The 23,790-nt window shown below is 40.0% G+C and overlaps 1 protein-coding gene across 3 annotated transcripts in view; it reads left to right on the plus strand.

The window, feature by feature from the left end:
* The first annotated feature begins 12,862 nt into the window (after window positions 1-12,862).
* The window catches only part of Tbp (TATA binding protein), an 86,008-nt gene continuing 75,080 nt past the window's right edge, over window positions 12,863-23,790 (plus strand). For 2 of the 3 annotated variants that reach the window (XM_068344075.1, XM_068344077.1), the window contains exon 1: window positions 13,160-13,281. The gene's annotated coding sequence lies outside the window, so the exon portion shown is untranslated. Of the gene's footprint in view, window positions 13,014-13,159; window positions 13,282-23,790 lie in introns of those variants that run through there. The other variant, XM_068344076.1, reaches the window with a different exon arrangement.

Genomic DNA, 23,790 nt, shown 5'->3' on the forward strand with positions numbered 1-23,790 from the left:
TTAAAAGTACTTTGACATGTCTATTCTGCATCCCAGTCATGCTTAGAAGACCATAAAACTAATCAAGCAATCTACAACCAATGGTGTTGGTTTTTGTCAAAAGGGAATTCCTTGTCTAGGGAAGTATTTCATGCATTTGGTCTTATAAGTGGAAATATAGTGCTACTAAAAAGATCATTTCAGGTGTGATTAATAGAAAGTAGAATACATGTATGCTCTGTTTGAGCAAAAATGCTAAGAATTTTCTCCATTTCCATGATCAACCTATCAAAAAAGTTTGTATTTTCTCATAGACGGAATAAACTTAGTAATACATTCAGACCAGTTTATGATTCAGTGGTACACTTGGGTAATAGTAAAACTCGTTAGTATACTTAATATTCAAAATACACAGCACTGTACATTTGTAAGGCTCCTTACAGTATAATTGTGTCCCATATTGCTGTCCTTTTTGGTATAAAAAGTAAATGTATAAGAGTTGGTTCTTGATTTAAAAGGTCACAAGCAGTGTTTTCGGTTGTCTCCGAGAATTCTATGCATCCTATCATTCTCAAAATGCCAAAATGAGCTGTTTGTTTATTGTGCGTTATTTTCCTTTGAATCCTGATCGTTTTCTGCAGGACAGTTAAAGATCACTTGGTGCTCTTTCATAATTGTTAACTGTTAATTTGTAAAGCCAGTTCTATCTTAATAGTTTATAAGGTCTTTATTTTTGATTTTGTTGAATTATGATGGAATACACATGTTACATCATTTGCACTATTTTTTCCTTTTTTATGAATGTATAAATACTCACTTTTTTATGATTTCAACATTTATTTTACTGTATATATATATATATATATATATATATATATATATATATATATATATATATATATATATATATATATATATATATTTGCTTTCTCATCTTTATTACTTTTTTCCTCAAGATTGTTGTTTGATTATAAATTAATTCTGTCATGCACATTAATTTTTATTTTTGTCTTTTAATTGGGTCTCACAGAAAACTTCTTGGAAATCTTTTACTCGGGTTTTGCATTAAACTATTCATAAAGTTGAATTTATATTTTGTTAAAGATACTTCTTTTTTCTATGATTATCCACTTAAACATATGCCCTTGGCAAGCTTCAAGAATTTTAGCTGACATTCCTTCTCATGTTATGTTACTGTCATTAATTCTGAGGCTGGGATGGAGAAAAATTTCTTGACTGTTATTTTTTCTCATTGGAGTTGAAGAGGTATATTTTACATGTGCACACAAAATTAGTTATTGTTGTTTTAATTCTAAATTTGGTTTTTTTTCTTCTCCTATTTCTTGGTCAAAATATAAATTGTGTACTGCATCTTTTATGCGAATGTTGATTATGTCTGTGCCTAAATCTGTTGGAAATGAAAGTATCTAAGTAATTATTTGCATCAGAGGATTTTTGAAGGATGCGTCTCTTCTTTGTTATTATTTGTTAGTATGTATGAGTCAACTGTGTTGATAACTACTTTGAAACTGATAAAAGGATTTTGCTTGTACTGTGGGATTATACTTTTGTTTTTATGATTGCTGTATTTAAACAGGAATGTCGTTATCACCTCTATCAGACAATTTTTGGTCGTTCCAAAAAGTCTGTTCTCAACTTAGTCTCTTTTCTTTATCTTTTGCAGTATTTTCATTTAATACAGAACAAATATTTTTGTATTTATTTTAGGAACTATTTATTAGAGAGAATCCAAGCCTCTTTACAACTTTTGTATTTGTCAGGTGTATCACATCCTGTAGAACTAACCTCTTGTATATTTAAAGGCGTGTTCTCAGAAAACAAAGCTCTAGTCTGTAGATATGTGCCATGGATTGTAGGAAATTGCTGGGTGCATTATTTTGCCTTCTGTTTTGTTTTACTTTTGGCTGACCAAATTATCTGTGCATTACTTCATTTTGCCCGGTGTGGCTTGAAGGGAAGGAAATTTGCATATTTAGTTTGGTTACAAAACAATGCTCCCAGACTACTATAGTTGCTTTAGTGACAATTCAGTGATTGTGCTTACTGGAATGGTAACAGAAGGATCTGTTTGGTTGTAGATACCATAGAATGTGCAAATACCATGCAACGAAGTGAAGAAAGATTTTATACAGTGAAGGGTTTTCATGGAATTTACAGTGGGTGTTTTCCAAAGGGCAACAATTTTTTCTTTTTTTAATCATGAGATACTTTGTATACATGTTTTTTCAGTTAATTTTTCCTGAAGTAGAAAAAATAAAGAACAGTATAAAATGAGTTTGTCAGTATACATTTGGTTTCTATTAATCAGAAAATTGTATTTGTTCAAGAAATATATACTGTATTGATATAGTGGAAGAGGTCATGTGTAACTTTATATGTCTGAAGCTACTATCGACTTTAAACTTCGTAGATTCCTTTTTTATACACAAAAAGAATAGACCTTAGGGGCAGTTTGAAATAATTTCACATTTCTTGCATACTAAAAAATCAAAATGGTTTTCGTACAAGGTGACTACCTCTAATTGGTTTTGTTGCACCAAGAGAAAATAACATGCCTTTGCTTTGTAATATTTGATGATGTACAATTTTTTATAGAATGAAATTTAATAAAAAAAAAAATCTTTGGCATGATGGTTTGCTCCTTAAAACCCTTTTAAAGAATTACATTATTGTTGCTTTGTAATGAAATTCAGTAGAGTAGGTTGATCTAAAGGATTTCATTAGTTTTTATTCTCAATTGCAACCAAAAGATGAATAGGTAAAATTCAAGGCTTCATTTCATCGTTCTGATTTACCTTTTTTAACTTTTACTCTAGATTGGAAACTGTGGTCTTCCCTATATAGCATTATGTGCTGGATGGCCTCCCAAAGTCCAGTGTTAGCCCCCTTCAGTTAAAATTACTTTTAGTCTTTTCTGTGACATTTTACCTACTAACTAAATTCACATTCCAGCCTTATACTATACCTGTTTCCACTTTATCTTGCTGTTCAGCCTCTCGCCTTTTCATGCATACTGCAACTGTGTGGTTTGCCCCCATTTGCACCTCTGCATTGAATGGCCTGCAGGTCCTAGTATCAACCCCCAAGACCTAAATGAAAATTTAAATGTTTAAGAAGAGATGAAAAGGTAATGTATGATAAATATAAGGTAGAAAGCAATATAGGGTGGATAGTAGGAGCATGACTTGACTAAGGTGTGTCATGCTAGATCCAACATGATTATTGTAGTACATGCTCCCTATCATGGTGTGTAGAGATAAAAGTATACAGTGAACCCTCGTTTATCGCGGTAGATAGGTTCCAGACGCGGGCGCGATAGGTGAAAATCCGCGAAGTAGTGACATCATATTTACCTATTTATTTAACATGTATATTCGGACTTTTAAAACCTTCCCTTGTACGTAGTACTGTTAACAAACCACCCTTTAATGTACAGAACACTTAATGCATGTACTACAGCACCCTAAACTAAAACAGGCACAAATATTAAAGGCGATTTTATATCATGCGTTTCCTAAACACCTAAAAAGCACGATAAAAATGGCAACCAATGTTTTGTTTACGTTCATCTCTGATCATAATGAAGAAACAAACTCATTTAGTGTACAGTACACATATATGTATAGGTTAGTTTTTGCATCGATTATATTGATTATACAGTACTGTATGTTGATTTGTTTATTACCAATGTTTTAGTTTACGTATTTTTCTTAGGACTTCCAAATGAAATTTTTTCTTTATGACGCCGCCTGAAACGACGGCGTGTACGCTCAGTAAACAACCACGCTCAGAACAAACAAGGCATTTAACGCGCATGATGATAGTGATAAATAATGATACAGTACATACAGTATTTACAGTAAAAGCATTTACAAAATATGTTACCTTACAAATATAAATTATACAGTATTGTACGTACCAAAGCAGGAAAACAATTTACGAGAGAGAGAGAGAGAGATTGTTTTACGTACGTAAATGTAAATTTTAAACAAAAAAAATATGATAGGTTACAAATTGTAGACTTTTAAAACCTTCCCTTTAACTTAATGCATACAGTACGTACAGTACTAAACTATAAAACAGGCACAAATACAGTTTTAGAATGTACAGTAAGAATATTAAAGTAAAAAATAAAGATTGTTACTGTACTCACCACGAAAGAAGTTGAAGAAAAACTTGAATGGTGATGGCGATGAATTTGCTGCACAGTAGAAATGATGATGATGAAGCTGATGATGTGTTCTACTGTGCAGCCAATGATAGTATTTTACGTCTCTTCAGACGGAGGTGTCTTTTCCTGGGACACCTCTTCAACTTCTTCCTGGGAAACTTCTTCAATTTCTTCCGAAGGCGTACTAGCCGGAGGAACTGGCTCTTATTTGCGAGGCTGGAAGAACATTGTGATCGGAAGTTGTTGCCGCTGCTTCTTTTTTCGATCCAAGAGCATTTTGTAGGGAGTCATGTCTTCATCGATCTTGTTGCAGAATTGCATCGAGCGAACCATATCCTCGTCCCACTCTTGCAACATTTCTTTCAACTCCTTCGCATGGTTGCAGGCCTTGGCAAGCCGTTCTAATGTTAAGCCCGTTTCTTCGACATTTTCTTGGGTCTTCCTGGGTATCACTCTCTTCCTCACTTGCCGATTTCGTCAGGTCTTCGAGGTCTGCGTCAGTTAGGGGCTGGGAATGGCAGTCCAACAACTCGTCGACGTCTTCAGTCGTCATGTCGCCAAACCCGTCACCTCCAATTATGGCAGCCAACTGCACAGATTTCCGTATTGCAGAGTGTTGGATTTCCGACGGAGTAAATCCCTTGTCGTCGTAAACAATATCGGGCCACAACTTCTTCCAGCTCGCATTCACGGTTGCAGGTTTCATCTCTTGAAGTGCCTTCTGAAAATTCTGCAGGCACGTGGCTATGGTGTACTGCCGCCAGTACGCCTTCAAGTTAAAATCTTCATCCTCGTCATCTTGGGCAGCATCCACACACGCAACGAGGTCCGCCAAGGTATTCTTCGTGTAGAGGGCCTTGAACGCCCTGATAACCCCCTGGTCCATCGGTTAAATTAATGACGTGGTGTTGGGTGGCAGGAACTCAACCTGAATGCCCTCATGATACAGGTCAGTTGCGTGTCCACCAGCGTTATCCATAAGGAGAAGGATCTTGAATGGCAAGCCCTTCTCTAAGAGATATTTGCTGACTTGCGGGATAAAACACTGATGGAACCAGTTGGAGGTCAGCATCTTCGTAATCCATGCTTTTTGATTATGCATCCAGTACACGGGAAGGAGATTCTTATTTTTATTTTTCAAAGCGCGAGGATTTTTCGACTTATAAATAAGCCCCGGCTTTAACAAAAATCCAGCAGCATTGCCACACATCACGAGGGTAACGCGATCCTTGAATGCTTTAAAGCCAGAGGCTTTGGCTTCCTCTTTGAACAGGAAAGTTCGCGACGGCATTCTCTTCCAAAACAAGCCAGTCTTATCCATATTAAAGACTTGTTCCGGCTTGTATCCACCTTCGGCGATAATATTCTTGAACGTCTGGTTCACGTAAGTTTCAGCAGCGGCAGTGTCAGCGGAAGCAGACTCCCCATGCAGGGAAACGCTTTTCAGGGCGAAGCGTTTCTGAAACTTCGCGAACCATCCTTTGCTTGCGGAAAAACGTTTCTGAGGCTGGGAATCAGTGGATGTCCCTGGTTGAGGATCATCTGCATCATCATCATCTTCAGCATGGTTGCCGTCGTCGTCTTTAGGTTCCTTTGCAGCAAAATTCTCATATAAGCTCAAAGCCTTTGTTTGGATGGTGTTCGTATCCAACGCTATGTTCTTCTTCCGGCAGTCGGCAATCCACACAGCTAAAGCACCTTCCATGCGTACGATCGTTTTATTACGCGTTGTAACGACTCGCTTTGCTGATCTGCTAAAGGTGATTGCAGCCGTCTTTCTAATGTTCGCCTCGTCCTTCTTGATATAGCGAACAGTAGATTCGTTGATGCCAAAATGGCAGCCGGCGGCCGCGTAACTTCTACCATCTTTTAATATGTCGAGAAGCGTAACCTTCTCAGCTATCGTCATCATCCTTCGGTGGCGTTTAGGCTCACTACCAGCCTTAAGAGAAGCAGAACGCTTGGGAGCCATTACAGTAGGATTTACAGTAACAAAAAGTTCAACTTAAAAAAGTCGCACACAGCACAGATTCACACACTTAAGAACGTCTACTCAGCGATACGCGGGAACAGAGAGTGGACGATCCAGCCCCGCGAGAACTTTGATGCTGCGGGTAGGAGATGCGGGCAAAACACCAATCACAGGCTAGATAACAAAACTTGAGTTCTGATTCGTCATCTATCAGCGCTTGAACCAATCACAACCCGTCTTACATTACTATGATGCGTTGGTTACCTACTCATAGAAGATGCCCCGCGCATACCGAACGTACGTAGATTAAGTACAATACCGTAATAATAATAAATAATGATAATAATACTGAGTTCTGATTCGTCATCTATCAGCGCTTGAACCAATCACAACCCGTCTTACATTACTATGATGCGTTGGTTACCTACTCATAGAAGATGCCCCGCGCATACCGAACGTACGTAGATTAAGTACAATACCGTAATAATAATAAATAATGATAATAATACTGTACAGTAATAATGATAATAATAATGACAATAATAATAACAATAATAATTTTATTAACAACAACAACAATAATAATAATAATAACAATAATAATAATACAGCTTTACGTACGCTATTTTACGCCTCTCTCTCTCTCTCTCTCTCTCTCTCTCTCGTACGCTTATTCGAAATGTGATTTTTGCAACAAAGAATATTATTGGATGCAGTACTGTACTACGTACGTATACATACAAAAGATTCATGGAAAAGAAGCACATCCATTACAGTACACACCATTCTAATATGGTATGACTGCATCTGATTTGCGTTTCATGTTCGATTTAATTTTACTACGTACTGTATACAGTACTGAATTATCGTATGATCACATTCTCTTTTTGTGTTTTATTTCTTTCTGTGCTGAATTATATATCATATGTAATGCAATGAACAATCAGTAAGAACAGATATTACTAATTACAGTATTAATGGAATTACAGGTAACAAAATATCGTATTTGGTTGTCTTCAGATTTCGCGGTATTTTCGAATTTTCCGGAAAATCTGCGATATGTATATATATATGGGTTATTGTCGAACCGCGAAGTAGCGAGGGTTCACTGTAATGGTAAGATCTGTATGAAACTAGATGACCTAAAGTTTTTTACACTATAGTACAGTACATGGATCTTGGTCTTCTGTAGGAGACTGGCCTACAATATCTTCCGATACTCGATGCGTCTCTCAGTCACCAATGCCTTGTGTTTTATTTTATTTTTTATTCAAAAACCTTTAGGATGCATTGCATCTCAGTTATCTATACACTTTTCATTTGCATTTTATAACAAACATGCTCTTAAAAATTGTGAATCTTTAGCCGTGTCCATGCAGTTGAACTGTCCGCAGACACAAAAACCTTGCCTCTAAATGGGGAGTCTAAGCAGATAAAACCACGGTATCCGTGTTAGCTGGCAAAGAGGACACAGCCGATGCCCTTTTTCTGACTGAATTTGAAACGGAAATGCTACCAGGCACAAAATCGGTGTTCATTACGGTTCTATAGTGATAGAGTTCAGAAGGCTTTTTTTATTTTCTGATTTATTACTGTGCATCATGTCCAACGCAAACACGTATTGGTCTCGGGATAACATTATTGAATTGATTGGATTATTACACTAACATGAATGTTTGTGGAAAGTAAGAAGTGTTTCTGATGAGATTACCAGTAAAAGCTTCAAAGTTTTGATAAGTGATGTGAAAAAATAGACAACCTCAGGACACCAGTATCATAGGGAAATTAGACAAATGAAAATGTCAAAGAAGTCGGGAAGTAGAATAGATGGTAGTTAATATAAACACCAAAGTTATGATGTTTAAATTCCCTATCTATTTTAAATGATGTCAATATTGCAGGACCAACCGTGTCGAATATGCCAAGCAGCCCATTTTCTAATCATTCCTGCAGGTACCCTGCTGAGGAGGTTTTAGTTGAATACTATTTTCTCTCTCTCTCTCTCTCTCTCTCTCTCTCTCTCTCTCTCTCTCTCTCTCTCTCTCTCTCTCTCTCTCTCTCTCTCTCTCTCTCTCTCTCTCTCCAAACATCTTTTTTTTACTATCAATTGTCACTTTTAGTCCTTGCAGAGTCGCCAATTGCTAACAATCAAAGTGTTGCCCCTAGACTTGCATCTAATGGTATAGTTTGTCTCATTTGTCTCATAATGTCTCAAAGTTTTGTTCATTTAAAAATTTATCTATCTATCTTTGGGTAAATTCTATATACTATACTGTACAGTAATTAGAAAGTGATGAACTACAGTACTGTATATGTACATCTATCCTGGCACAATAAACTAGCAACTGTGCAAAATTCATCACCATTTGTTTACATTCAATGCCAAGTCTTCTTGGCCAATAAATGTACGCATAATGTTTTAATTAGAATCTCCATCACGTTAGGTAATACATTAAGTATGGATCTAGTCACTTTAGTAACTTTGAATTAATTATGGATTAATGCGACTGTGTAGCAGTTCCTAAGAATTTATATTAGAGGCTTTGATTGATGATTAACCAAATAGTGTATGAAAATAAGAAAAAGTGTCCAGATTGTTTTGTGTGTATATAAGACCCAGTAAAGAAAGAACTAAAACATCTTTAGAAATTTTTTTTTTATGATACCACTCATTAAATTCACAGCCAACCCAATTTTCATGTTTTCCTTTTACATTTCCACATAAGGGACACATTTTTCACACAAAATGGTTTGTTGAACTTTTGTTTGTTATAACAAAACTATTTTTCCAACTTACTGTCCAACCTCTTAGGTTTTCCTTTATATCTCAAATTAAGTTTTTATAGTTTATATATAAAAGATCATATCAGTATTGTTATGGTTCTTAAAATATTCTATTTCAATTGTTCATTACTTCTTTTGTAGTTAATTTATCTCCTTTCCTGACTGGGCTATCTTTCCCTGTTGGAGCCGTTGGGCTTATAGCATCATCCTTTTCCAACTATGGTTGTAGCTTAGCTAGTAATAATGATAATAATAATAATAATAATAATAATACAACCTTAGTTGGAAAAGACAGAAATTATAAGCCTAAAGGCTCCAACTAGGAAAATAGCCCAGTGAGGAAAGGAAATAAGGAAACATAGAATAGTGTGTCTGAGTGTACCCTCAAGCAAGAGAACCCTAACCCAAGACAGTGGAAGACCATGGTGCAGAGGCTATGACACTACCCAATTAGAGAATAATGGTTTGATTTTGGAGTGCCCCGTTGTTTAAGAGAGCTGCTTATCATAGTTGAAGTCTCTTCTACCATGAGGAACATAGCAACTGAACAATTATAATGCAGTAGTTAACCCCTTGAGCAGAGTAGAATTTTTCAATTATTAAATTGTTGTCAGATGAATAAGGAAAGATGAAAATGTGTAAAGAATAGGCCAGACTATTTCAGCGTGTGTGAAGGCAAAGGAAAAATTAGTCATAACCAGAGGGATCCAATGTACAGGGGTACTATCTGGCCAGTTGAAGGACCCAATAACTTCCTAGCAGTAGTATCTCAACTTTCAGCACCAATCTGCAGAAGTTAGTGGTGATAATGAGACAAATAAAGATGAACTTGTAAAGGCTAATGGTGTGCTTAAAATGGAAGGATAGAAACAGTTAAGGAATATAAATACTGAGAAGAGTGGTACTCAGAAAAGGGAAACCACAGTCTTAGCATAAGTAAAAGGAAAGTAAAAATAGAACACATGGTGCAAGAAACTAGGGAGTATGGAGACAGTAACAGAATAGGGGATTTGCAATTGCTGGTGAGAATGAAGGTACATTTTAAGGTATATTTCATAGATGAAATATCTGTTTTGACGTTGTTACTGTTTGTAGAATGATTTATTGTTAATTGGTTCTCATCGTTTATTTATTTCCTTTCCTCAATGGGTTATTTTTCCCTGTTGGAGTCCTTGGGCTTATAGCATCTTGCTTTTCCAACTAGGGTTATAGCTTGGCTAATAATAATAATAATAATGATAATAATAATAATAATAATAATAATAATAATAATAATAATAATAATAAATGTTTGCAAATGCTGAGACATGGGGAGTAATAAAAGAAAAATAAATGAAAGAGACAAAGGGTATGTGGTACAAAATTAAGAGGGAAATGTTTGAACAGGTTGCAATCACACCTTATTGAAACAGGAATATAATCAGTTGAAAATAGAGTATAAAAAGCTGATGCTGTTTCATAACATCAGGAGATAAACGAATAGTTAAGGGAATAGTGGAAAAACCAAATAAGGTTACCATATGGGGAATACTGGAGGAAAAAAAAAACACCATTGAAATATGTAAAAAAAATACAACATATAGTTGAAGAAGTAAGAAAATATAGAAAACAAGAACTAAAGAAATAAATATAAAGTAAAATGGTAAATAAAATTCTAAAATCAAAAGAAAAGAAACAGAAATGACGAAGTTGAGGTTTATAAATGCTAATGGCAGAATAAATTAAATATTTGAATTTAACATTAAGTTGTAATAGTGGTGAAGAGGTTAACTGTGATAAACTAAAAAAAAATGATAGAAATAAGATTTAAAATGATAAGCTTTGTGAGTTATAGAGAGGGAGACGATACAACAGAGCACATGTTTAGCTTAGAATTAAGGAAATTAGAATTGCCAACCAAAGAAGTTGCAGCTCTTCTAGGAGAAGGACACTCCGAAATCAAACCATTGTTCTCTAGTCTTGGATAGTACCATAACCTCTGTATCATGGTCTTCCACTCTCTTGGATTAGAGTTCTCTTGCTTGAGGGTACACTCGGGCATACTATTCTATCTTATTTCTCTTCCTTTTGTTTTGTTAAAGTTTTTCTAGTTTATACGGCAGATATTTATTTTAATGTTGTTACTGTTCTTAGAATATTATTTTTCTTGTTTCCTTTCTTCACTGGGCTGTATTCCCTGTTGGAGCCCCTGGGCTTATAGCATTGTGCTTTTCCAACTAGGGTTGCAGTTTAGCAAGTAATAATAATAACAATAATGTATTATACAAGCTATGGAAATTAGAAATAAAAAGAATGCAAGTCTGTCACATACTGGTTATATATTATTAGTGGGGTAATTTTCAATGGGACAAATAATGAATATCAAAAGTCAGGGAATACGGAAAACATATTTTCAAAGAGAACAGATTTTATTGACACAGTAGGTCACGTGAATACAATTTATGAGTCTTTAAAATGTAAAGTCATTTATTGCTGTTACACTGGGTGAGAACCCAGTCCGAGTTAAGACGGGAGGGAATGCAATGAGGAATTCGAATAGATAGTTTCAATCATAGTAATTGTGTCTCCCTGTTCTGCAGAGAAAAAAGACACTCAACGGAACTTGATGTAAAATATCAACTATCTATCCCAGGCTCTCAGCTTGAATGGATCTTTTCTTATTCAACCTCCTTGGGTGGGTTGTTATATCCCCAGGACCCTGGTTCCTAACTGCTCACTCCGCAAAATAAGTTTGCGGATACTCTATAAGACTATAACAAGATAGATATGTGCAAAGCTTCTAAGATTATACCCTCTACTGTAATGGAGCCTTTTTTATCTGTCCGAAATGAAGGCTAGGATAGCAGGAGGAAGGCTAAGGTTTATGAAACGGATAGAAGAGGGGAGAAATGATTTGCTGAAGAAAATTCTAGAAAAAATGAAAGAAAATGAAAATAACGGGTGGATGAAAGAGACTAGGAAATGGATGAAAGATAAGAAAATGAACGATAGAACCTTTAGGAGAATGGGAAGAGAAGAGCTCAAGGCCAATATTAGAGAAGTAGATGGTAAAAAGTGGAGGGATGAGATAAAAGAGAAAAATAGTTTAGAAATATACAAACAAGAAAAAGGTCATACAGGAGAATAAATGTTTTATGACAACAAACCCAATTCTGTTATTATGTAGAGAGCTAGGGCTAAGTGTTTAAGATTAAATGATAGGAAAAGACATGAAGTAGGAGGGAGGGTAAAATGTAAGCTATGTGGGGCAGTTACTGAAGACCTCGCCCATTTCATTCTTGACTGTCCAGACCTCAGCGACGAGAGAAGGAAAATAATAGAATTACAGCAGCCGTACGAAGAAGAAAAGAATATAATAGGAAACGTGCTGTTTAAGAAAGAAGGAATAGAGAAAAGAAAAGAATATATTTATCAGATGTGGAAAAAGGAGAGAAGAAAATAAAAGATAAAAGAGTTAGAATAAAGAAGAAAACCAAGGAGGTGCCGATGGAAAGGCAAATCCCTCCCCCCCGCCCAACAACTGAACTGAATCATATATAAAATTTTTAATGAAAATCTTAATCTGGTGGGCAGTGGTAAGTTCATAGGTCGTTCGAATGTTAACGACTTTTCCCGTGATTTTTTTTTTCTTTTTTTTTTTTTTTTGATGAGTTAACTTGATGTAAGATGCTTACCTCCCTCGGTCCCTCCCGTAGCCCTGCTCCCACCTTGACCTGGGGGTACAAGTACGAAGAGGAGTTAAAAGGGGTCGTATTGACACTTTTCATAACCGACATAATATAGTTAGCGTCTGGGAAGTACATCATTACCGTTTCACCGGGTTGTCATAGGGCATCACTTCCTGACCCCGATACATTTATTCTCGTTACAAGTGACAAAATTCGTGACATAAGCCCCTGGGCTTACAGCATCCTGCTTTCCCAACTAGGGTTGCAGTTTATCAAGTAATAATAATAATCCCTGCCTAATTTCAGAATGTCCCGAGTCTGTAGTAACTAATGGCACCGAAATTTCTGCAATTAATTATACATGATCTAGTAGTGTGCCCACAATCAAGGAGGACCCTGGAACCCGAGCCAACTGGCGGTTAGTACCGTCTTTTTGTTTTGAAAATTTCGCTTAAATTTAGCTAATTTTAGTTTAATAATTATTTATTTACAAAAACCCCTCTCCAAATTAACTCATTTCAATTTCATAAAGATTGTGATTTAAAAATTCCGCTCCTGAAAAGTTTGTTATTGACATCTGTGGCTCCATCTATGGGCAAAAGTAACATTTTCATTACTACAGCGCTTTTTGCCGAATAATTTCGGATCAGTAGCATAGTTTTTTAAATTCAACTAATAACATTAAGGTAAAATTATATTTTTTTTTCTCTATTTTATTTAGTATTTTGGGTAATGCAATCTTTCAAGGCACTCCGAATTAATGGACCGAGCTTCTGATCCCATTTGTTTCTAGAAAAATACTAGTAAGTTTAGGCCATTAGGTTAATGCTATCCTAGTCTAAGCATTGACATTGACATTTTATCTTCAACTCGCATCAGTATAGAAGTTTATTACTTGTGCCATCATCATTAGATGGCCTAGAGATCGAGAAACATATTTATATATTGGCTATTTATAGCAAAACGAGGCTTGCTCAACTATACCCAATATCCCATTTCTCATTAGGCCTCCTTAGAATGAATGGATTTAGATTGCCTTCCCTTACTAGGGTACGACAGGCTCTTGCCCTTTTGGCAGCCTGTAAGCGAGATAAGGTTGTGAAAGAAAGATTATATGGGATGATAATGGGATGAGAGCAAAGTGACGGCCGTGGCTGGAGTCTGAGGCTCAGTCGAGGGCCGCTGCACAGCAGACGAGGCCTTCCTGGTAGTATTATAGAAATGCATATGGCAGACTTTACTTGTTAAAAAATTGGGTTATACCTGTACATAGAAAATTTTATTGGGTGTATGTATGATTACGGCCACCTGTATGTATTATGTCTAACTTAGAATATGTCAATTTAAAGGGGATTGCAGGGGGCATTAGCCCCCCATGAGGTAAGTAGGTAAGGATATGGCTTGTAGGTTAGGTTAGGGGGGGAAGTTTAGGTTAGTTCATGTTCATTTTTAATGAACGCATGAGGAACTGGCCACTGATATACAAAGGCTCCAATTTTTATTCAAAATGGACCTGTATTTCTCTTGCAAAAAAATAGTTGATAAGATATACCATAATATATCCTGTGATAAAGGGGGCCACCCAATGGGAACCATGGGTTTTGGGCGGGGAAAATTTCCTGGCGATAAGTGATGGTGAAACTAATCTTTTCTTTGCTTTACATTATTCTCTGAGACGCATAATAAATCCACGAAAAATGGCAGAAAATATGGGGATCCTTGGTAAAGCTTCAGAAGCATGCCGCACTCGATATTGAAAAAAATAATCATGTGCACGGAAAGAGCATATGAAAAGCTATATAAAAAGTATAGTTTGAATGAAGTGGAATTAAATGAAGTTGGTAAGTTTTTACCTCAGGAGAGGCGTTTGTTCTACGGCAATGTTTACTTTTAATGAGCCATTTATTTCAATTTCTCACTCAAACAAAAGCAGTTCCAATTACATTGTATTGGCCGAGAGTTGTGACTATCATTATGACGTAATGGTTATTATAACCAATTACGAACGCCTAAAGTCAAAAGCCAAGTTTTACTAGGATTTCAGCAAAGTAATGAAGTTACCTTAACATCCACTGGTATCCGTGCTATACTAAATACTTTGAATAATGAAAGAAAACTGATATTTTGTTTTGTTCTAGTTGCGGCAAAGTCAGTGGCCGGCCCTTCTGGCATTAATTTTTACAAAAACCCAATTCCAATGGATTATGTGCTGTGCTATGTTGGTTATGAAGAATTTTATCATTATTTTTGTAGTGGTGGTATTGAACTAGTGGTCGGATATGCTCTAAGACATAATTTAATTCTTAAGGAAAGTGTTGCAACTGCTTTGGAGCTATTTGTAGGATCGACTACAGTAGGGATGCCTGTAGTGATGAAAGGACAAGAGGGAAGTACAATCTACTGTATTTCAAAATTTGGAATTATAGAAATATACAGGACAAACTTTACTAGTAAAACGCTCCTGTAAAGATTGCGAAGACCAAAAAAAGAAAAAAAAAAAAAAAAAGACGTAGGTGTCAATCATAAGGTATGTAATTATTTGTGATTATTTTATCATATTATAAGGATCTATTTGTGATTTACTTTTAGTTTGTGACCTGGGAAGGGGGATCTGGGCGCTTACTCCCTGGCTAGGGGTTTGTCACCTTGGAAGGGGGTCTGGGAGGCTTGCCCCCCCAGCTAGGGGTTGTGACCTGGAAACTACTAGGATAGGTTAGGTGGGTTTGTTAGTTTCTGTACCCTATTACAAATCTCAAGAGTTTTAAATAATTGGGTTTTATGTCCTTGGAAAGGGGGTCCGGGAGGCTTGCCCCCCCCCCCCCAGCTAGGGGTTGGGACCTGGGAACTACTGTACTAGGTTAGGTTAGATGGGTTTGTTAGGTTCTGTACGCTTTTTTACAAATCTCAAAAGTGTTAGATAATCACGTTTTGTCCTGTTTTCGCACACCCAAAATCCCAGGTTTCCACCTATGTCCTTTGGGGAGGAGAAGGGGTCCATAACGGTAGAATGGCTTATTTCCAGTGGAAATAAATGTCAAATTTGTTGAAAGCACATTATTTACTTAAGTAAAAGTTTTTTCATTATCGTAAAAATGTTGTCCTGTATTTTTCTATAAATTTACTGCCTTCCTTAACCCTGTTCCTCTTCGGTCCTGGATAAACTTATTTTTTCTTATTGCAACCCGAAATTGGAATTTGGGCCCAGTTATCAAGTATTCACGGTGTATGTATGATGATGGCTATGCTCCATAACTCCCTTATTTTCAACCCTATCGCTAAATAAAGTAAGAATACGACAGTTTAAAGGGGTTCTTAGCCCCGTTAGGTAAGTTGGTAAGGACAAGTCTTGTAGGTTAGGTTATGTAGGGAAGTATAGATTATGTGGTGTTCTATGCATGTGTTTCTGTCCGTCGTTATACAAATGCTCTGTCCCACCCTGCCATTTTTGCATAAAAACCCATTTTTTCCTTTAGTTTTCTTTTTCTATTTTGTTCTGGTTATTACTGTCCCGCAAAAGTATCTTTGTTCCGTAACTGGAATACAAACCTACGCTATTTATTAGGGGTTATTACTTTTAGCGGAGCTAAAAGGATGAGCCGTTAAAATTTTAGTGAGGTTTAACTACCCATTCCGTTATTTAGCGAGGATGGGGGGTAGCTTGCTACTGCTACCCTTCACACACCGGTGATTTAGCTCAATTTGCCTCTGGCTCGGATGGTGTATGGTCTTTGCTGTTCTTCATCCTTCACCTATTTTTAGACTGCCATTAAATGCTTTTATTTGTGCTTTCTCGTTTTATAAGTGTGGGTGTTGACTTCTGTGACCATGCTTACTTCCCCTGGACTCGAAGGCCGGCCCTGCGGAACCTTCATGTCAGCCGTGGACACTGATCGCCACACCCTTTGTCCCGCCTGCAGAAGTCAACGGTGTTATAGTGGTAACAGATGTAGTGAGTGTCAGGAGTGGTCTGCCTCCCAGTGGGAAAGGTTTGGGCGGTGGCGGAAGAAGAAGTCAAACCGGGATATTTCTCCTTCGAAGACCTGTTCTTCCGCTTCCCGACCTTCCTCCGAAGCTCCTGCTCGTTGGGTATCTTCCGGAAGACTGTCGAGTAGTAGCGTAGACCCATTAATTTACGGCCAACCCCTGTCTTCAAGAGATGGTGTTGCTTCCCCTAGTGAAGCGGCCCCACCTCTCCCCCTGGGTGAGGCCTTGTCTCTGTCTCCTTTTTTACAGGTGTGGTCGTCCTTCGGGCTTCCGGGTCTGCCCTCCAAGGATTCCTTGCTGTGCTTCATCATTTGTGGTGCTAGTGTGCAGCCGTCGTCGACTTCGGAATTAGATCCTCTGGCGTGCATCAACATTGTACTGTAGTCTCTGGGGCGTCTTCTGTGGCCGCTGCTGATGCCCCTGCACCTTCACACTCCCCAGCTGTTGCTGCCGACTCTGTTTCCCCCTGTGCCTGTTCATCCTTTGAGGGGAAACTTAGTTTTTCTTCTGTCTCTCTTGCGAGTGTTTCTCCTTATAGAGACTCCTCTGCGGAGGACTGCTGCTTCTAAAGGTTAGCTTGCTGATCGCCCAGCCCCTACAGGGTGCCTTCGACGCAGAGCTCGCCCTTCGCTTCGCCTTAGAGGTGGCCCTTCACCATTGGTGAAAAGGCACCTCTTTGGCTCTTCAGCCTCATCCTCGCAGCCGTCTCCCGCAGAGGAGTCTCCGACTCGGTCTTGGACTCTTCTGTGGATCGTTCGCGATCCCCATCTGTGGATGTTCGTCCTTCAAAGGGGCAAATCGCTGTTCCATTCAACCTTCATTCCGACCTGCTGACCTGCCTTCACCGTTCCTGTCTTCAATTCATTATCTGCTTACTCTTGCTGCACCACCTAAGTGTGTAGTTGCGCCCTAGTGCCCTTCAGTGCACCAGCGATCACCAGCATCATGTCAGCGCCCTCCAGCACTTCAAAGCTCTCTTCAACCAGGAGAAGGTCACGAAGTATGCCATGCAGGCTACTTCATGGTTTGATCTGTGGTTGGGGACCCTGGGAATCTTGGTTTGAACCGAGGATTTCTCCAAGGAACGCACGAGGAAAGCGATGGAAACTTAATCCAAGATGCGGTATCTGAGAGATTCCATCAGCAAGTCCCAAATGCCGAGATCGCTAGGCTCAGGAACTTCTCTTTAGAGGGATCCTCTCTGAGCAAAAGGACGTGAAACATGCTGCTGAGAAATGGAGAAATCCCACCAGGACTCCCTCCTCCATAGGGCTTTGACATCCAAGCCTTATAGACCATCAGCTCCTCAACAGTCCTGTCCAACGAAGATCATGGCGAACAAGACAGTAGCAAAGACAGCGGTGTCTGAAAAGCCCTTTCCGACCAAAGACGGGAAAGACACTAAATCGTCTGAGGAAAATTTCCTAGAGGGAGCGGCCGAGGCCGCAAACGCTAGGAAAGGCATTTCCCCCACTTGTCCTTCCTGACTCCCCTTCTGGACGCTCTCCTGCCTCACCTCTGATGAGGGAGCCTCTCGAGAGGCGGATTTCCTAACTTCCACCTTCGAAGGAAGATTCCCCTCGCATGGAGAGCTCGCCACCTCCGGCGGAAGTCTGGAAAATCAACTCCAACCAGCCTTCAGTGTTAGAGTTCTATCTCTTTCCCTGAAGGAATCGAAGGACTCTGAAACTGTCAAAGTCCTCGTCGAGGACCACCAGGCCTGCAGGATCCACCAGTCACCTTAGGGATGTTCACAACCCACCTTGAGATGAGTTCTTTTGGATGGAAGAAGGAGACTTCGCTACCAGTCCCACTTTAGAGGGGGAGCAGAAAGAGTCAGAGCATGCCTTCTGGCAAGTCCTGACTCTCATCAGGGTACTCAACGGGTTTACCGACCTGGAGATAATCCCACGAGAGGGCAAAGACACGGTCGTAGATCGTGTCTTCGGCACTCAGAAACCCTCAAAGACCAGTGCAGCCTGAGTGAAGATCACCCAAAATCTCTCTGACTTCTCCTCTCAACGTTTGGGCTCTACCGCCAACCTCCTCCTACCTCCTCGCGTCCAGCAGAGGAGGTACTTTTAGGTCTTGGATGAGCCTCCTCTAGCTCTTACGTTCCACCACACTCTGGAAGAGCTTACCCTTGAGAGGCACTTCATCTGTCAAGTCTTTCTCGGCAGCTGAGATCCTCAACCAGGAAAAGGTCACGAAGTATGCCATGCAGGCTACTCATGGCTTGATCTTTGGTTGGGGAAATTTGGAAACATTCCTTCTCTCAGGCACTCACACCATCGAGTTTCTCGCTCATCAAGTCTCAAACTTTTGGGCGAACTCCACCCTGAAATGTCGAGATGCGGTGTCTGAGAGATTCCATCAGCAGGTCCTGAATGCCGAGATCGCTAGGCTCAGGAACTCCTTTCTAGAGGGATCCTCTCTATTCGAGCCGAAAGACGTGGAACACGCTGCTAAGAAATGGAGAAAGTCTCACCAGGACTCCCTCCACCATATGACTTTGACATCCAAGCCCTATAAACCACCAGCTCCTCAACAGTCCCGTCCAGCCAAGACCTTGACGAACTAGACAGCAGCAAAGTCAGCGGTGTCTCAAAAGCTCTTTCCGACCAAGGACAGGAAAGGCACAAAGCTCTCCAGAGGAGGAAAACATCCTAGAGGGAGTGACTGAGGCCTCAATCGCAAGGATAGGCACTCCCCCCGCTTGTCCACCAGTGGGGGGATGCCTGCAAAGTAATTGGGACAGGTGGAAGTAACTCGTGGCTGAACCCTGGGCAATTTCCGTAATTCATTCTTCCACCCTTGATCAGGAATCCAGTGTCAATAGACTCCTTTGCGATGGGATCAGCAAAGGGGCTAGCCCTCCGGGCAGAAGTCCAGACCCTGTTGAAGAAGGGCTCTCTCCAAGAGGTCCTCAAAGGGTCTCCAGGCTTCTTCATTCGGCTCTTGTGAAAAAGGCGTCTGGAGGCTGGAGACCAATCATCGACCTCTCAGCTCTGAACAAGTTTGTCAAGCAAACTCCGTTCAGTATGGAGACGGCAGACATGGTCAGACAAGCAGTAAGACCACAGGACTTCATGTGCACACTGGACCTAAAGGACACGTACTTCCAGATCTCAATCCATCCGTCTTCAAGGAAGTACTTAAGATTCAGCCTAGACAACAAGAAATAGCATTTCAAGGTGCTGTGCTTCGGTCCTTCCACAGCACCTTAAGTCTTCACCAGAGTGTTCGCCCTAGTGTCATCTTGGGAACACAGGACTGGCATCTGTCTCCTCCGTTATCTGGATGACTGGCTAATCCTAGCGGACTCGTTGTCAACTCTTCTTCAATACCGAGACAAACTTCTGCCAAGATCTAGGGATCATGGTAAACCTCAAAGTCGTCCCTGCTTCCTACGCAGAGACTGGTATACCTAAGCATGATAATAGACACCAATCTCCACAAAGTCTTCCCATCAGATGTCAGGATAATGATGCTGAGAAAGGTGGCAAGACCTTTTCTCAGACGAGAAGAACTTCCAGCCCAGATATGACTAAGTCTCCTCGGGCATCTTTCTTCTCTTTCCCATCTAGTTCCCAACGGTCACCTCAGTATTCGATCTCTCCAGTGGCGACTCAATTCCCGGTGGAATCAGGCCTTCGACTCCCCGGACATTCTGATCCCCATTAGACCAGCGGAATGGACGGACCTCAAATAGTGGGCGTCAGACGAGAATCTAGGAAAGGGAGTGGATCTTCTCGTTTTACCCCCCCCCCCTAGATTTGATGCTGTTCTCATACGCTTAAAAAAAAAGGGTGGGGGTTCACGTCCTACACCACATGACCTCAGGCCTCTGGTCAGATTCAGAAGAATACCTCCACGTAAATCTCCTTGAGATGAAGGCCGTCTTCCTGGCTCTTCAACAGTTCCACCAGTTCCTGGCGGGCCACTCAGTGGTGGTGGTGAGCGACAACACTACAGTAATGGCTTACATCAACAAACAAGGAGGTACTTTTTCGCAGCCCCTATCCCATCTACCAGTAGAGATACTGAGATGGGCCAAGATTCACTTGATACCACTATCGACAAGCTTCATTCCAGGCAAAAGGAATGTGCTCGCCGACCACCTAAGCAGAGCATCTCAGATAGTGAGTAACGAGTGGTCTTTGGATCACCTAGTAGCCGACTCCTGACTTTGTAGGGTTCTCCAACAGTGGATCACTTCGCAACGGCCTTGAATTTCAGTCTCCCGTTGTAATCTTCCCAGTCCCAGATCCCAAGGCTCTCTGGCAAGATGCATTCCAACAGTGGTAGGACAACATCGACATTTATGCTTTTCCCCTGTTCTGTCGTATGAGGAGGGTACCAGCAAGGCCAGAACATCGGTCAATCTCTCAATGACTCTCATAGCTCCGCTATGGCATCATGCGGAATGGTTCCCGGACCTTCTTCAACTCCTGACGGAGTCTCCAAGAGAACTCCCTCCACGACACAATCTACTCAGACAACCACTTGCCAACATCTTCCACAAAGCCGTAGCTTCGCTACGACTTCACGCCTGGTGACTATCCAGCATCTCCTCACTCAGAGAGGATTTTCAAAACAAGTTGCGACTATGATATCTGGATACCTGTGGAAATCATCAGCAGCAGTATACCAAGCAAAGTGGAAAGTCTTCTGTGGTTGGTGTCGTGGAAGGGGTATCTCTCCTCTTGATGCCACTATTCTAGCAATGGCAGAGTTCCTAGTGTATTTGCGTGAAGAAATGCGCCTTTTAGTCTCAGCAGTAAAAGGCTATTGCTCAGCTTTAAGCCTTGCCCTTAGGCTGAATGGAATGGACATTTCCTCATCGATGGAACTTTCTTCACTCATACTGAGTTACGAATTTACCTGTCCTCAGTCTAATATGAGACCTCCCCCGTGGAACGTGGTTTGAGTTCTCAGGTCTGAAGGGACCTCCCTATGAACCATTACACCAGGTATCAGATTGCCACCTGACTTGGAAAACGGTGTTTCTACTACCTTTGGCTTCGGCCAAACGAGTCGGTGAACTGCATGGTCTCTCATACGACATTGCCCATTCAAGGATATTGGGAAAGGTAACGTTCAGCTTCGTCCCTGAGTTTATTGCCAGACTCAGAATCCGGGAGTTACGGATCCCCGATTCGACTTCTTCCGGATTTCGAGTCTCTATAACAGGTGACCCGGACCATCTCTAACTCTGCCCAGTGAGGAGTTTGTGGTTGTATCTCAAGAGAACAGCTACAGTCCGTCCCTTTGTATCTGCACTTTTCGTCAGCACAGGGAGGAACAAGAGGGTCACCAAGAACACTATCTCTGCTTGGATTCACAAGGTGATAGACCATGCCCTGAATTTGGACTATCCTCCTTCATGTCACCCCAGACACCACGATGTCAGGGGCGTAGCTATGTCCCTGGCCTTCAAGTGGAACTACTTAGTGACGTAGGTTCTACAGGCTGGGGTATGGAAACGTCAAGATATGTCCACAGCTCACGACCTGCAAGCCGTGACCCACAGGAGGCTCGATACGTTCTCTATTGGCCCGGTGTTGGCTGCACAACAGCTGGTTGTATAGCTCAAGCTCCTTATTGGACAAGTAGCAGAAGGTTGAGGGCATTGTTACCTGGTTACAGTCTGAGTGAATGAAAAGGTATGACCTGCTCTTATTGTTTTCTTCATCCTTCACTCTTTTGGGGAGAGCAGCATCCTGGGTTCTCTGCACAAGCTGTCCTCAAACCACTGCAAGTAAACCATGCTTCTTTATGTACCTAGTATTAAGTTATATTGTTGTGTCCCCATACCCTGGCGAGGTGGTATTGGAAAAGTCTTGGTTACAACAGTTTTTCCTACAAAGACTTGGAATAACTTTTACCTGAACAGTCACACTACTATATATCTCAACACATGGCTTGTGTAGACTGCGTACCTTGCGTAGCAAGGTTTAGCGAGGTGTAGGGACTCCTTATTTTTGGTACAAACCTATTTAAAATAAGGAGCCCCCGGGTAGCCAAAAAGCCAGTTTGGCAGGGACGTCCACCTTCCTAATGGGCGAGTCACCCCTAATAAATAGCGTAGATTTGTATTCCAGTTACTGAACAAATGACAAATTTGTAGATAATTTGTATTTTTCCTAACAATACAAACCTTTAGCTATTTATACAAACTTACCCGCCAGCCCTATCCCCCTTGAAGTCCTACCTCCAAGCAAAGTGAGCTAAATCTCAGGTGTGTGAGTGGGAGCAGTAGCAAGCTACCCCCCACCCTCCACCCCCGCTAACTTGCGGAATGGATAGTTAACCCTCGCTAAATTGTAATGGCTCGTCCTTTCAGCTTTGCCGAAAGTAATACCCCAAATAAATAGCCAAAGGTTTGTATTGTTAGGAAAAATACAAATTATCTACGAATTTGTCATTTTTGCCGTTTACCACAAATAGGCAGATCAGAGAAAGAAAAGTACCCTGTGCTTTACAAAAAGGTAACTGCATTTAGTAAGCTTTGTTAAAAGTTATTAACCATGATGACAAAGGTGTCATGATTAGAAAGTACTGTACCATATACTGAATGGAATAATTAATTTTGACAATTTTGTGCAAGTCCAGTATGTGGATTATTGGAATTCTCCCAGAGTATATGTCAAAGTATATCAAGTGCATGGAAGATGATAGTCTCTGAGATTGGAAGACATTTTAATGCACTGTATGATGTCCATATCTCGGGACATGTTTTTTTTTATTATAGCCAGAAAGAATTGTATGTCGTGCTGTTATACCGATGCTTCAAGGTTGTAGAAGAGTGTGAATGTCAATATCTATATGGAGAAGTTGTGTATAGGGTAGCATGATCTGCCTGAGAGGGAAAGAGATTGGAATGGTTAGAAGAATATGGTGGAATCTGATTACGTTTCATGGCTTACAAAATTTTTTATAGTTTAGTTTGTATAATTTGTAAGTGGTCATTCATCTTGAATTGCAGGGCAAAAGCTGCCTAAGGCAGTGGTTTGTGCTTATGAAATTTAAAATGCCTTTAAAAGAAATAATTTAGGGTAGACAAATATTGCTAGTTACATATACAAAATTACACTAAAGCTCATGCAAATGTTCATGATACATTTTTGTGATTTCATTATGTGTTACAGTGCAAGTTATACTGCGCTACATATTAAACCACTGTTTAACAGGAAATTTATATTATTTCT

This window comes from Palaemon carinicauda, chromosome 20 (assembly GCF_036898095.1).
Source record: "Palaemon carinicauda isolate YSFRI2023 chromosome 20, ASM3689809v2, whole genome shotgun sequence".
NCBI lineage: Eukaryota > Metazoa > Arthropoda > Malacostraca > Decapoda > Palaemonidae > Palaemon > Palaemon carinicauda.